General features: G+C 43.0%; 1 protein-coding gene across 1 annotated transcript in view; it reads right to left on the bottom strand.

Annotated features, from left to right (window-relative positions):
• CCNB3 (cyclin B3) overlaps positions 1 to 12,497 on the bottom strand; it is a 110,402-nt gene that overhangs the window by 20,438 nt on the left and 77,467 nt on the right. The window lies entirely within an intron of this gene.

Here is a 12,497-nt window from a genome sequence, read left to right as displayed (position 1 = left end):
GGAACTTTCTCCAGAATAGACCACATACTGGGTCACAAATCAGGTCTGAACCGATACTAAAAGATCGGGATAGTCCCCTGTATATTCTCAGACCATAATGCCTTGAAATTAGAACTTAATCACAACAAGAATTTCGAGGGACCACAAACACGTGGAGGTTAAGGACCATCCTGCTAAAAGATGAAAAGGTCAACCAGGAAATTAAGGAAGAAGTAAAAAGATTCATGGAAACTAATGAGAATGAAGATACAACCGTTCAAAATGTTTGGGATGCACTCAGCATAATACCCTCCAGTTCCATCCACGTTGAAGCAAATGGTGGGTATTTGTCGTTTCTAATTGCTGAGTAGACACTTGACGGGATGGGCACTGGGTGTTTTTCTGTATGTTGGTAAATTGAACACCAATAAAAATTAATTAAAAAAAAAAACTCAGAGAAAGACAGATGCTGTATGATCTCACTTCTATGTGGAATCTAAAAAAACCCTGAACTCCTAGAAATGGAGAATAGATTGGTGGTTGCCAAAGGTAGTGATTTCGGGAGGTGGACAAAATAGATAGAGGGGATCAAAAGGCACATACTTCCGGTTATAAAATAAGTAAGCCATGAAGATACCATGTACTGCATGGTGACTATAATTATTAATACTGTATTGTATTATTTGAAAGTTACTAAGGGAGTAGATCTTAAAAGTTCTTTTCTCAACAATAAAAAAAGCTGAAATATGCAAGGGGATAGATGTTAAATAAACCTAGTGTGGGGATCATTTTTACAGTAAATACATGTATCCAATCATTATGTTGCATATCCTAACCTTATACAATGTTATACATTGATTGTATCTCAGTAAAACTGGAAAATAAAAATTTTTTTAAAAAACAAACAAAAAAAATGTTTGGGATGCAGCAAAAGCAGTCCTGAAGGGGAAATACATTGCAATACAAGCATCCATTCAAAAACTGGAAAGAACTCAAATACAAAAGCTCACCTTACACATAAAGGAACTGGAGAAGAAGAAGCAAATGGACCCCACCCCCAGCAGAAGAAGACAGTTAATTAAAATTCGAGCAGAACTAAATGAAATCGAGACCAAAAGAACTGTGGAACAGATCAACAGAACCAGGAGTTGGTTCTTTGAAAGAATTAATAAGATATATAAACCATTAGCCAACCTTATTAAAAAGAAGAGAGAGAAGACTCAAATGAATAAAATCATGAATGAGAAAGGAGAGATCACTACCAATACCAAGGAAATACAAAAGATTTGGAAACATATTATGAACAGCAATACGCCAATAAATTAGGAAATCTAGAAGAAATGGACGCATTCCTGGAAAGCCACAAAGTACCAAAACTGGAACAGGAAGAAATAGAAAACCTGAACAGGCCAATAACCAGGGAGGACATTGAAGCAGTCATCAAAAACCTCCCAAGACACAAGAGTCCAGGGCCAGATGGCTTCCCAGGGGAATTCTATCTAACGTTTAAAGAAGAAACCATACCTATTCTACTAAAGCTGTTTGGAAAGATAGAAAGAGATGGAGTACTTCCAAATTCGTTCTATGAGGCCAGCATCACCTTAATTCCGAAACCAGACAAAGACCCCACCAAAAAGGAGAATTACAGACCAATATCCCTGATGAACACAGATGCAAAAATTCTCAACAAGATACTAGGCAATAGGATCCAACAACACATTAAGAAAATTGTTCACCATGACCAAGTAGGATTTATCCCTGGGACACAAGGCTGGTTCAACACTCATAAAATAATCAATGTGATTCATCATATCAGCAAGATAAAAACCAAGAAGCATATGATCCTCTCATTAGATGCAGAGAAAGCATTTGACAAAATACAGCATCCATTCCTGATCAAAACACTTCAGAGTGTTGGGATAGAGGGAACTTTCCTCGACATCTTAAAAGCCATCTACGAAAAGCCCACAGCAAATATCATTCTCAATGGGGAAGCACTGGGAGCCTTTCCCCTAAGATCAGGAACAAGACAGGGATGTCCACTCTCACCACTGCTATTCAACATAGTACTGGAAGTCCTCGCCTCAGCAATCAGACAACAGGGGGGGAGGGGCAAGATGGCGTCAGAGTAGGGTCTCCAAGTCACTTGTCCTCAACAAATTACCTAGAAAACATTCAAATCATCCTGAAAATCTACGAATTCGGCCTGAGATTTAAAGAGAGACCAGCTGGAATGCTACAGTGAGAAGAGTTCATGCTTCTATCAAGGTAGGAAGACGGGGAAAAAGAAATAAAGAAACAAAAGTCCTCCAAGGGGGAGGGGCCCCGAGGAGCCGGGCTGAGGCCGGGGCGAGTGTCCCCAGGACAGGAGAGCCCCGTCCCGGAGGAGCAGGAGCTGCACCAACCTTCCCGGGTGGAAAGGGGCCCGCAGGGAGTTGGAGCAGGACCCAGGAGGGCGGGGATGCCCTCGGGCTCCCTGGGTCAGTAACAGAGGAACTGCGCCCCGGAGAGTGCGCCGAGCTCCCTAAGGGCTGCAGCGCTCGGTGGGACCCGGAGCAGCTCGGAGGGGCTCGGGCGGCGGCTCCGCGGAGGGGGCTGCACCGCCGGGAGCGTGAATCCAACAGCGCAGGCTCCGGAGCACAGGGCGCCGGGACACAGCCCAGGATCCGGCCTCCCCCGGGACAGGCAGAGGCCGGGAGGGCCCAGGACAGCAAGGACGCTCCTGCCTGGAACTGAGCAGATCAGCGGCCCCGCCCCGGAGCCTCCAGGCCCTGCAGACGGAGAGCCCCGGAGTTACTGCGGGAGCTGAATCCAGGGTCCCAGAGCTGCCCCGGCCACTGTGGCTTCCTCCCAGGGCCTCACGGGGTGAACAACCCCCACTGAGCCCTGCACCAGGCAGGGGCAGAGCAGCTCCCCCAAGTGCTAACACCTGAGAATCAGCACAGCAGGCCCCTCCCCCAGAAGAACAAGGAGACGGACCAGTTCCAGGGAAAGTCAAGGGACTTAAAGTATACAGAATCAGAAGATACTCCCCTGTGTTTTTTCTGTTTTTTTTTTTTGTTTTTGTTTTTGTTTTTGTTTTTGTTTTGTTTTGTGCTTTTTTTTCTTTCTTCTTGATTTCGGATTGCTTCCCCCACCCCACCCTTTTTTTTCTCCTTTCTTTCTTTTTCTTTCTCTTTTTCTTCTCTTTTCCCCCCCTTTTTTTCTACTTTCTCTTTTTTCTGTTTCTCTTTTCTTTCCTTCTCTCTCTTTTTCTCCTTTTCCCAATACAACCTGTTTTTGGCCACTCTGCACTGAGCAAAATGACTAGAAGGAAAACCTCACCTCAAAAAAAAGAATCAGAAACAGCCCTCTCTCCCACAGAGTTACAAAATATGGATTACAATTCAATGTCAGAAAGCCAATTCAGAAGCACTATTATACAGCTACTGGTGGCTCCAGAAAAAACCATAAAGGACTCAAGAGACTTCATGACTGCAGAATTTAGATCCAATCAGGCAGAAATTAAATATCAATTAAATGAGATACAATCCAAGCTAGAAGTCCTAACGACGAGGCTTGACGAGGTAGAAAAACGAGTGAGTGACATAGAAGACAAGTTGATGGCAAAGAGGGAAACTGAGGAAAAAAGAGACAGGCAATTAAAAGACCATGAGGATGGATTAAGGGAAATAAATGACAGCCTGTGGAAGAAAAACGTACGTTTAATTGGGGTGCCCGAGGGCGCCGAAAGGGACAGAGGGCCAGAATATGTATTTGAACAAATCCTAGCTGAAAACTTTCCGAATCTGGGAAGGGAAACAGGCATTCAGATCCAGGAAATAGAGAGATCCCCCCCTAAAATCAACAAAACCCGATAAACACCTCGACATTTAATAGTGAAGCTTGCAAATTCCAAAGATAAAGAGAAGATCCTTAAAGCAGCAAGAGACAAAAAGTCCCTGACTTTTATGGGGAGGAATATTAGGGTAACAGCAGACCTCTCCACAGAGACCTGGCAGGCCAGAAAGGGCTGGCAGGATATATTCAGGGTCCTAAATGAGAAGAACATGCAACCAAGAATACTCTCTCCAGCAAGGCTCTCATTCAAAATGGAAGGAGAGATAAAGAGCTTCCAAGACAGGCAGGAACTGAAAGAATATTTGACCTCCAAACCAGCTCTGCAAGAAATTTTAAAGGGGACTCTTAAAATTCCCCTTTAAGAAGAAGTTCAGTGGAACAATCCACAAAAACAAGGACTGAATAGATATGATGACACTAAACTCATATCTATCAATAGTAACTCTGAACGTGAACGGGCTTAATGACCCCATCAAAAGGCGCAGGGTTTCAGACTGGATAAAAAAGCAGGACCCATCTATTTGCTGTCTACAAGAGACTCATTTTAGACAGAAGGACACCTACAACCTGAAAATAAAAGGTTGGAGAACCATTTACCATTCAAATGGTCCTCAAAAGAAAGCAGGGGTAGCCATCCTCATATCAGATAAATTAAAATTTACCCCGAAGACTATAGTGAGAGATGAAGAGGGACACTATCTCATACTCAAAGGATCTATCCAACAAGAGGACTTAACAATCCTCAATATATATGCCCCGAATGTGGGAGCTGCCAAATATTTAAACCGATTAATAACCAAAGTGAAGAAATACTTAGATAATAATACACTTATACTTGGTGACTTCAATCTAGCTCTTTCTACCCTCGATAGGCCTTCTAAGCACAACATCTCCAAAGAAACGAGAGCTTTAAATGATACACTGGACCAGATGGATTTCACAGATATCTACAGAACTTTACATCCAAACTCGACTGAATACACATTCTTCTCAAGTGCACATGGAACTTTCTCCAGAATAGACCACATACTGGGTCACAAATCGGGTCTGAACCGATACCAAAAGATCGGGATAGTCTCCTGTATATTCTCAGACCATAATGCCTTGAAATTAGAACTTAATCACAACAAGAAGTTTGGAAGGACCACAAACACATGGAGGTTAAGGACCATCCTGCTAAAAGATGAAAAGGTCAACCAGGAAATTAAGGAAGAATTGAGAAGATTCATGGAAACTAATGAGAATGAAGATACAACCGTTCAAAATCTTTGGGACGCAGCAAAAGCAATCCTGAGGGGGAAATACATCGCAATACAAGCATCCATTCAAAAACTGGAAAGAACTCAAATTCAAAAGCTCACCTTATACATAAAGGAACTAGAGAAAAAGCAACAAATGGACCCCACCCCCAGCAGAAGAAGACAGTTAATTAAAATTCGAGCAGAACTAAATGATATCGAGACCAGAAGAACTGTGGAACAGATCAACAGAACCAGGAGTTGGTTCTTTGAAAGAATTAATAAGATAGATAAACCATTAGCGAACCTTATTAATAAGAAGAGAGAGAAGACTCAAATGAATAAAATCATGAATGAGAAAGGAGAGATCACTACCAACACCAAGGAAATACAAACGATTCTAAAAACATATTATGAACAGCTGTATGCCAATAAATTAGGAAATCTAGAAGAAATGGAAGCAATCCTGGAAAGCCACAAACTACCAAAACTGGAGCAGGAAGAAATAGAAAACCTGAACAGGCCAATAACCAGGGAGGAAATTGAAGCAGTCCTCAAAAACCTCCCGAGACACAAGAGTCAAGGGCCAGATGGCTTCCCAGGGGAATTCTATCAAACGTTTAAAGAAGAAATCATACCTATTCTACTAAAGCTGTTTGGAAAGATAGAAAGAGATGGAGTACTTCCAAATTTGTTCTATGAGGCCAGCATCACCTTAATTCCGAAACCAGACAAAGACCCCACCAAAAAGGAGAATTACAGACCAATATCCCTGATGAACATGGATGCAAAAATTCTCAACAAGATACTAGCCAATAGGATCCAACAACACATTAAGAAAATTATTCACCATGACCAAGTAGGATTTATCCCTGGGACACAAGGCTGGTTCAACACTCGTAAAACAGTCAATGTGATTCATCATATCAGCAAGAGAACAACCAAGAACCATATGATCCTCTCATTGGATGCAGAGAAAGCATTTGACAAAATACAGCATCCATTCCTGATCAAAACACTTCAGAGTGTTGGGATAGAGGGAACTTTCCTCGACATCTTAAAAGCCATCTATGAAAAGCCCACAGCAAATATCATTCTCAATGGGGAAGCACTGGGAGCCTTTCCCCTAAGATCAGGAACAAGACAGGGATGTCCACTCTCACCACTGCTACTCAACATAGTTCTGGAAGTCCTAGCCTCAGCAATCAGACAACAAAAAGACATTAAAGGCATTCAAATTGGCAAAGAAGAAGTCAAACTCTCACTCCTCGCCGATGACATGATACTCTACATAGAAAACCCAAAAGCCTCCACCCCAAGATTGCTAGAACTCATACAGCAATTTGGTAACGTGGCAGGATACAAAATCAATGCCCAGAAATCAATGGCATTTCTATACACTAGCAATGAGACTGAAGAAAGAGAAATTAAGGAGTCAATCCCATTTACAATTGCACCCAAAAGTATAAGATACCTAGGAATAAACCTAACCAAAGAGGTAAAGGATCTATACCCCAAAAACTATAGAGTACTTCTGAAAGAAATTGAGGAAGACACAAAGAGATGGAAAAATATTCCGTGTTCATGGAGTGGCAGAATTAATATTTGAAAATGTCAATGTTACCCAGGGCAATTTACACATTTAATGCAATCCCTATTAAAATACCATGGACTTTCTTCAGAGAGTTAGAACAAATTATTTTAAGATTTGTGTGGAATCAGAAAAGACCCCGAATAGCCAGGGGAATTTTAAAAAAGAAAACCATAGCTGGGGGCATCACAATGCCAAATTTCAGGTTGTACTACAAAGCTGTGGTCATCAAGACAGTGTGGTACTGGCACAAAAACAGACACATAGATCAGTGGAACAGAATAGAGAACCCAGAAGTGGACCCTGAACTGTATGGTCAACTAATATTCGATAAAGGAGGAAAGACTATCCATTGGAAGAAAGACAGTCTCTTCAATAAATGGTGTTGGGAAAATTGGACATCCACATGCAGAAGAATGAAACTGGACCACTCTCTTTCACCATACACAAAGATAAACTCAAAATGGATGAGAGATCTAAATGTGAGACAAGATTCCATTAAAATCCTACAGGAGAACACAGGCAACACCCTTTTTGAACTCAGCCACAGTAACTTCTTGCAAGATCCACAAAGGCAAAAGAAACAAAAGCAAAAATGAACTATTGGGACTTCATCAAGATAAGAAGCTTTTGCACAGCAAAGGATACAGTCAACAAAACTAAAAGACAACCTACAGAATGGGAGAAGATATTTGAAAATGACATATCAGATTAAGGGCTAGTTTCCAAAATCTCTAAAGAACTTATTAAACTCAACACCAAAGAAACAAACAATCCAATCATGAAATGGGCAAAAGACATGAAGAGAAATCTCACAGAGGAAGACATGGACATGGCCAACAGGCACATGAAAAAATGCTCTGCATCACTTGCCATCAGGGAAATACAAATCAAAACCACAATGAGATACCACCTCACACCAGTGAGAATGGGGAAAATTAACAAGGCAGGAAACAGCAAATGTTGGAGAGGATGCGGAGAAAAGGGAACCCTCTTACACTGTTGGTGGGAATGTGAACTGGTGCAGCCACTCTGGATAACTGTGTGGAGGTTCCTCAAAGAGTTAAAAATAGACTTGCCCTACGACCCAGCAATTGCACTGTTGGGGATTTACCCCAAAGATTCAGATGCAATGAAATGCCGGGACACCTGCACCCCGATGTTTATAGCAGCAATGTCCACAATAGCCAAACTGTGGAAGGAGCCTCGGTGTCCATCAAAAGATGAATGGAATATGAAGATGTGGTTTATGTATACAATGGAATATTACTCAGCCATTAGAAATGACAAATACCCACCATTTGCTTCAACGTGGATGGAACTGGAGGGTATTATGCTGAGTGAAATAAGTCAATTGGAGAAGGACAAACAGTGTATGTTCTCACTCATTTGGGGATTATAAATAATAGTGAAAGGGAATATAAGGGAAGGGAGAAGAAATGTGTGGGAAATATCAGAAAGGGAGACAGAACATAAAGACTCCTAACTCTGGGAAACGAACTAGGGGTGGTGGAAGGGGAGGAGGGCGGGGGTGGGGGGGGAATGGGTGACGGGCACTGAGGGGGACACTTGACGGGATGAGCACTGGGTGTTTTTCTGTATGTTGGTAAATTGAACACCAATAAAAATTAATTTATTAAGAAAATAATAATAAAAAAAAGAAAACCCAAAAGACTCCACCCCAAGATTGTTAGAACTCCTACAGCAATTTGGCAGTGTGGCAGGATACAAAAATCAATGCCCAGAGGTCAGTGGCATTTCTATACACCAACAATGAGACTGAAGAAAGAGAAACTAAGGAGTCAATCCCATTTACAATTGCACCGAAAAGCATAAGAGACCTAGGAATAAACTTAACCAAAGAGGTAAAGGATCTATACCCTAAAAACTACAGAACACTTCTGAAAGAAATTGAGGAAGACACAAAGAGACGCAAAAATATTCGATGCTCATGGATTGGAAGAATTAATATTGTGAAAATGTCAGTGATACCCAAGGCAATTTACATGTTTAATGCAATCCCTAGGGCAGTCCTGGTGGCTCAGTGGTTTAGCGCTGCCTGCAGCCCAGGTCATGATCCTGGAGACCCTGGATCGAGTCCCACGTCGGGCTCCCTGCATGGAGCCTGCTTCTCCCTCTGTGTCTCTGCCTCTCTCTCTCTCTCTCTCTCTCTCTCTCTCTCTCTGTGTGTGTGTGTGTGTGTGTGTGTGTGTCTATGAATAAATAATGCAATCCCTATCAAAGTACCATGGACATTCTTCAGAGAGTTGGAACAAATTATTTTACGATTTGTGTGGAATCAGAAACGACCCCGAATAGCCAGGGGAATAGTAAAAGAAAAAGCATATCTGGGGGCATCACAATGCCAGATTTCAGGTTGTACTACAAAGCTGTGGTCATCAAGACAGTGTGGTAAGAAGAATCCAGAAGTGGACCCTCAACTTTATGGTTAACTAATATTTGACAAAGAGGAAAGACTATCTACTGGAAAAAAGTCTCTTCAATAAATGTTGCTGGGAAAATTAAACATCCACATGCAGAAGATTGAAACGAGACCACTCTCTTGCACCATACGGAAAGATAAACTCAAAATGGATGAAAGATCTAAATGTGAGACAAGATTCCAACAAAATCCTAGAGGAGAACACAGGCAACAACCTTTTGAACTTGGCCACAGTAACTTCCTGCAAGACACATACATGAAGGCAAGAGAAACAAAAGCAAAAATATCTATAAAGAACTTATTCAACTCAACAGCAAAGAAACAAACAATCCAGTCATGAAATGGGCAAAAGACATGAATAGAAATCTCACAGAGGGAGACATAAACATGGCCCACAAGCACATGAGAAAATGCTCTGCATCATTTGCCATCAGGGAAATAAAAATCAAAACCACAATGAGATACCACCTCACACCAGTGAGAATGGGGAAAATTAACAAGGCAGGAAACAACAAATGTTGGAGAGGATGTGGAGAAAGGGGAACCCTCTTGCACTGTTGGTGGGAATGTGAACTGGTGCAGCCACTCTGGAAAACTGTGTGGAGGTTCCTCAAAGTTAAAAATAGATCTGCCCTACGACCTAGCAATTGCACTGCTGGGGATTTACCCCAAAGATACAGATGTAGTGAAACACCGGGACACCTGCACCCTGATGTTTCTAGCAGCAATGTCCACAACAGCCAAACTGTGGAAGGAGCCTCGGTGTCCATCGAAAGATGAATGGATAAAGAAAATGTGGTCTATGTATACAATGGAATATTACTCAGCCATTAGAAACGACAAATACCCACCATTTGCTTCGACGTGGATGGAGCTGGAGGGGATTATGCTGAGTGAAGTAAGTCAATCGGAGAAGGACAAACATTATATGTTCTCATTCATTTGGGGAATATAAATAATAGTGAAAGGGAATAGAAGAGGAAAGGAGAAAAAAATGAGTGGGAAGTATCAGTAAGGGAGACAGAACATGAGAGACTCCTAACTCTGGGAAATGAACTAGGGGTGGTGAAGGGGAGGTGGGTGGGGGTGACTGGGTGACAAGCACTGAGGGGGGCACTTGATGGGATGAGGACTGGGTGTTATTCTATATGTTGGCAAATTGAATACCAGTAAAAATAAATTTATAAAAAATTTAAAAAAAAAGATTTTTGCAGAGCTCGTTTGGTGGTCACATATTCTTTTAGTTTCTGTCTATCTTGGAAGCTCTTTATCTCTCTTTCTATTCTGAATGGGAGCCTTGCTGGATAAAGTATTCTTGGCTGCATATTCTTCTCATTTATGACCCTGAATATATCCTGCCATCCCTTTCTGGCCTGCCAGGTCTCTGTGGAGAAGTCTGCTATTAACCTAATACTTCTCCCCATAAAGGTTATGGATCTCTTGTCACTTGCTCCTTTAAGGATCTTCTCTTTATCTTTGGAATTTGCAAGTTTCACGATTAAATGTTGAGGTGTTGAACGATTTTGGTTGATTTTGGGGGGGGGGGAATCTATCTCCTGGATCTGAATGCCTGTTTCCCTCCCCAAGTTAGGGAAGTTCTCAGCTATGATTTGTTCAAATATACTTTCTGGTCCTCTGTCCCTTTTGTCACCCTCTGGAACCCCATTTAAGCATAGATTTTTCCTTCTCGGGCTGTCATTTATTTCCCTTAACCTATCCTCATGGTCTTTTGTTTTTCTCTTTTTTCCTCAGCTTCCTTCCTTGCCATCAACTTGTCTTCTATGTCACTCACTTGTCCTTCTACCTTGTTAATCCTCATCGTTAGGACCTCCAGGTTGGATTGCATCTCATTTAATTGATTTTTAATTTCGGCCTGATTACATCTAAATTCTGCAGTCATGAAGTCTCTTGAATCCTTTATGCTTTTTTCTAGAGCCACCAGTAGCTTTATAATTGTGCTTCTGAGTTGGCTTTCTGACATTGAACTGTAATCCAAATTTTGTAACTCTGTGGTAGAGAGGACTGTTTCTGATTCTTTCTTTTATGGTGAGTTTTTCCTTCTACTCATTTTGCTCAGTGCAGAGTGTCTAAAAACATGTTGTACTGAAAAAAGGAGAAAAGGAGAGAATAAAAGGGGTGGGGAAGAAACAGAAAACAAAAAACAAGGAGGGTATCCTCTGATTTTATATACTCTAAATCCCTTGACTTCCCCTGGAACTTTCCAGCGCTGCTTGGTCAAGAACTTGCTTTTCCCCTGTCCTTCCAGCTGGTCTTCTGGGGGAGGGTTCTGCTGTGCTGATTCTCAGGTGTGTGCACCTGGGGGAGCTGCCTAGCCCCCCGCAAGGTGAACGGCTCAGTGGGAGCTGTTTATCCTGTGAGGCACCTGGTCCCTCACGGCCCTGCTCAGTCCCAGGTACAAGGTGACACCAGGAGGAACAACAGTGGCAGTGTGTAGCTTTCCAGCTCTGGAGTCAGCTTCCACAGTAACTACTGCAGCTCCCAGTCCACAGGTTCCTGGATGCTCCGGGGGTGGGGGCCGCCAATCTGCACAGCTCGGGGCCCCCCAATTTCCTGCTGGAAATTCAAATCCAGCAGCAGGAGTGTCCTTGCTGCCCTGTGTCCTCCTGGCCTCTGCCTGTCCCAGGGGGAGCGCTGGATCCTGGCTGTTTTCCCAAGCACCCTGGGCTCTGGGACCTGCACTGCTGGAATCCCGCTCCCTGGTCCGCACAGCCCCCTCCACACAGAGCCGCAGTCTGAGCTGCTCCCGGGGCCCAGCTGGGTGCACTTTCCAGCCCTTTAGGGAGCTCAGCTGGCAGTGTGTGGTGAGCTCTCCCCCAGGGCACAGTTCCTCTGTTAGTGCCCCGGGGAGCCTGTGGGCAACCCTGGCCCTCCTGGGATCCTGCCCGAGTTCCCTGCGAACGCCTTTCCGTACGGGAAGATTGGTAAAGTTTCTGCTTCTCTGGGACGGGGCTTTCTCATCCTGGAGTATCTCGCTGCCTGGCCTTAGCTTGGCTCCTTGCGGGGGCCCTCCCCCTTGGATGCTTTTTATTTCTTTATTTTTTCCCATCTTCATACCTTGATAGAAGCGCGAACTCTTCTCACTGGAGCATTCCAGCTCTTCTCTCTTTAAATCTCAGGCCATATTCGTAGGTTTTCAGGATGATTTGAAAGTTATCTAGGTTGGTGGGGACAGTTGACTTGGGGACCCTACTCTTCCACCATCTTGCCCCGCCTCAGAAATGTCTCCTCTTGACAGAAGATAAGGTCCAAAAGAGATTCTGGCATGCTACTCCAAGCAGCTTTCCAAATTTAGACTCTAGAAAACTGCCTAATTATGAAAGTAGAGCCATATTGGGGTTAAAAATCCTAATTCTCTGTTTGTCATCCAGGAAGAAACAAAGAAAGC

Source organism: Vulpes lagopus, chromosome X, assembly GCF_018345385.1.
Source record: "Vulpes lagopus strain Blue_001 chromosome X, ASM1834538v1, whole genome shotgun sequence".
In the NCBI taxonomy this organism is placed as follows: domain Eukaryota; kingdom Metazoa; phylum Chordata; class Mammalia; order Carnivora; family Canidae; genus Vulpes; species Vulpes lagopus.
Note: the sequence above shows the minus strand (reverse complement) of the source record. Positions and strands in the feature narration are given on the sequence as shown.